The sequence below is a fragment of the Octopus bimaculoides genome, chromosome 3 (genome assembly GCF_001194135.2).
Source record: "Octopus bimaculoides isolate UCB-OBI-ISO-001 chromosome 3, ASM119413v2, whole genome shotgun sequence".
Taxonomy (NCBI): Eukaryota; Metazoa; Mollusca; class Cephalopoda; order Octopoda; family Octopodidae; genus Octopus; species Octopus bimaculoides.
The window spans coordinates 144,826,677-144,830,703 of NC_068983.1; the positions used below are offsets into that span (position 1 = coordinate 144,826,677).

Sequence of the window (4,027 nt, forward strand, 5' to 3'; positions counted from 1 at the left end):
ATATATATATATATATATATATTTGTATGTGTGTGTGCGTGCATGTGTGTGTGTGCGCGTGTGTGTGTGCGCGTGTGTGTGTGCCTTTCTTCCACAAATTCTATGCTATAATTAGCAGTGTTTGATTTACGCCGTCCATTATTTTGATCTGGTCCTAGTGCCTGAATCAATAATCGATTTACTATTATTACTTTACGAAGAAGACAAACATGTGCCATGAACCGATTATATATATTTCGTTTTTTTTTTTTAATTAAATTTCCTTTCAGAGCTGAGACCATGTAAACGAGACGAATTTAAATGTGACAACGGTCAATGCATTCCTGGTTATTTACGATGTTTTAAAGGGCCAAACACCGAGAGACTTGGATGTGCCGATTATTCTCATTTGAAACAATGCCGTAAGTATACTTATCAGATTTTTATACGGTTTTAATGATTTATTTTTTCTGATCGACTATGCTCCATTTCCTCCAATACCCTTCATCACACTAAACGTAATCTGCTTGTTTCGTGTGTTTGCTTAATTTACTGTGAACACAGAAAGTACTAGATATATTTTCTTTGTAGTTTACCAATAGCTAGTAAGTGGAATTTGCGAGGCAGAAACTGGGCATAAACCTATTGCATATGCCTGTAAGTATATATGTATGCGTGTCGCAGGCGTAGATGCGTGTGTAAGAAATTTGCTCCCCAATGATGAGGTTTTGTGTTCAGTCCAATTATGTAGCATTAACGAAATATAAGGAGGTCAGGATGTACTATATCTTGTAAGTTTAGATGGTGCGGTGCGTGATGAACATCCACCTAAAAGTGGTGCCAGAGTAAAAGAGATTAAACAGACAAAAAAAAAGAAGAAAAGAAAATAGATGATGTGGAAGTACTAGGTAAATGTGAATGAGAAGGAGCAGAAGGAAAGAAATGGTGAGAAGGAAGAACAAGAACATAAAGAATATGAAGCATGTTATATGAGAACCGTTGGAGTGAGAGATGGATGATTGATGAGTCATTTCAGTGCATTGAAATTGATCGAGTTAAATTTTGTCTCCATTTGCTTTTCAGTACCATATTCCTCTAATATTTACCAGTTAATCTGGAACTAAATAAGTCCATTGCATCGATAAAGGTCCCCTCTTTAATCAACAGGGTAACGGTTAGCTTAATGAGCATTACGTTGTGAACCCAGTTCAAGACTGTTTATATCTTCACGTTATGAACAACCGTTCTAATAACTATCTTCCGTTCTGAACCATCAAACAAAGTATCGTATTACCTCAGAATATTTAACAATGTTGTGTTTATCCCACGAAAAACCAGATAAGTATGTATAATATTCTGAAATTAAAATTATTGAAAAAGTAATCTAAGAGTTAAGAAATAATCAATAATGGACATGATTCATGTCATTTTCTTGTCACTGATTCTAAATCCCGTTGCAAATATAGATTCATGTTTCATAACACTTCTTTGCCTTTTTTTTTTATAAGAAACTGTTTTCATAATAGTAAATACATCTGGTATGAAATTCATACTCCATCTCTTTAACTTCATGGGGTCACGAGAGGTGAAATTTTTCCTTTCCTTTCCCTTAAAGATTTACTAAGAACTTCGACACCTGTTTTCTGACCATTAGTTTGTGTAACGATTTCTGGTAAACTTTAGCACAGACATGGGGCAACTATGTGGCTTCACGTTTGATCCATTGCATAACACTAAGAGGAAGTGTTTTCAAGCATAATTTCAGGTTGATTAAGACTCAATGAGTAAAATTGACGCGATAGAAGCTCTGTGGACATCGGTCATGGAGACCGTTTCTATTCTTGATGACACCTGGTTTAACACCGTCTCCTAGTCCCGAAGAATCCTCGGTGGAGTCCTCTTTTTCTAACTTCTGCGACAAGTCTCCGTTTTGAGGGTCTCTATTCTTCCCCCTATTCCTGGAGGACTTCTGAAGTGTCATGTACGATGTCCTTACACTACTGCCGAACATTTGGAAATAAAGTAATAAAGTAAAAGTAAATAAGTAAATGGATTTATTGGAGAACCAGCATATTTCTAGATCGATATCAGCTGGGGGTTTTTTTGTTTTTTTTTTTCTATGACCACATTCTACGATCAAATTACGCAGTTCTCTTTGTCGCTATTGGCAATACATGTCAGTATATCTCACGCTGGTACGCATCGGCATTACTGTTATATGTTAAATGTGATATTCTCTTACACTCTTGAGCTAAAATACTTCATGTATTGCGATTTGGACGACGATAGTCATTACTTTGTCTTGATGTCTACTTCGCAAAGTCTTTTAATGGTGTTTATATGTTTTTGTCATTTGCTTCATATTTTTCATGTATTCCCTAATATGCTGTTTAGTAGTTCAACACAAAGAAAATCTATATAATGTGTTGATATAATGTTTTACTTGTAATAAGAATTCTAACAAATTACGCTTGACATAAAAAAAAAGAGATCAGAAAAAATATTTGAAAATACAATATAAACTGAAATTATTATATACAAATTAACGAAAAAAGAAGAAACAGTGATCATAGAAATTGTTGGACACCCAGACTGATGCGATTAACATTCAGCTAGGTCATCAATTGCTTCAGATCTGTAGAGAAATATACGCCGATGGAGTGTGGCAAATTCCATAGAAGTGAAGTATTGGAAAGAAAGGATTGATTAATGACAGAAGGTGAAAAGAGTAGAGTTGTCTGGGATGAGAAGGCCTGGGGCATAAGGGTATACCGCTAGATAATTTAGAGGACTAGAAGCAGTTTCTGTTTCAATAGTGAAGGAAGAGAAATAAGAGACAAGAAACATTGTTGAGACTTAGTTCTAATAGCGTTTTGAGTTTAAGTATTTACCAATCAGTCGGACGGCCTTTTCGAGGATTTGGTTTATAAGACCAAATCTTTGTCAATTCACAAAATTCTGTATGGAAATTCCAACTTAGGCTATCGATAAGCTATAAATATTAGCTGTAAATATTTGCCCAAGATCTCAGAAATTATGTCCAGCAGTAAAAAATACAGAAATGACATATTTGGTAATTACCTCTAATTAGCTTTGAAAAGACGAGATTATAATGGCTGGAATTCTCCGATTGTAAGTCTGCATTGTGAAGAATGAACTAGGGCTAAAAGCCACCAAAAATCTACAACCAATAAATGTTAACTTGCCCACTTGGCCTGACCTACTGAGAAATTACCTGGCTATAGCATATCATAGTGTAAAGTTGGAAACTTGTGTCATATGTACATATACCTTACATTATTTGATTCTACTGGCGAATAAAACTAATACAATTTCAGCTTCATGCATTTAATTATACATGTGCTGGGTTTATTGAGTCGTTTTCTGCAACAGAAGATAAATTGATGATTATTTAATTCCATTGATTTAAGAAGAAATATTTACGAACATGGAGCAATCTTTCGGACTCCCCAAGAAAATTCTTTATTATAATACTTCGTTAAATCTGTCTGCTACAGTGATTTTCATTGCAATGATATGAAAACAAACAAGGAACCTAAGAATGTTAAATAATGAATCCCTTTGTCCAATAATCAATATAATCAGAGTAAAGAATGCAGAAAATTAGCCAGACAGCAGTTGTGTACTAATGAAGAAACATATATATAGAACAGAAGATTATTGGTTTAATATTGTTTAATATATATTATAACTGTAATATAACAGAAGTAAATTTATGCACATACACAGAACTATATTTGTACACAAATATAGATACATATATGCACATAAACACACACACGCATGTACAGAAGAACAAGTGTGCATTTAATGACCAAAAGTGTAGATGCGATTATATTTACGCATGGAAATACTGATGTATGTGAATGCATGACGCTGCACCATTTGCAAAACATTATATATAGATGGCGGTGCCCCAGCATGACCACAGCTCGTGAGCTGAAACTGGTTCGATACATATATATATACGTATTTGTGTGTGTGTGTGTGTGTGTGTGTGTGTGTGTGTGTGTGTGTGTGTGTGTGT

The 4,027-nt window shown here is 34.6% G+C and overlaps 1 protein-coding gene across 1 annotated transcript in view; it reads left to right on the top strand.

Moving 5' to 3' along the window:
- LOC106868530 (G-protein coupled receptor GRL101) overlaps positions 1-4,027 on the top strand; it is a 148,090-nt gene that overhangs the window by 21,003 nt on the left and 123,060 nt on the right. The window contains exon 2 of the mRNA XM_052966806.1: positions 270-401. The gene's annotated coding sequence lies outside the window, so the exon portion shown is untranslated. The remainder of the gene's footprint in view (positions 1-269; positions 402-4,027) is intronic.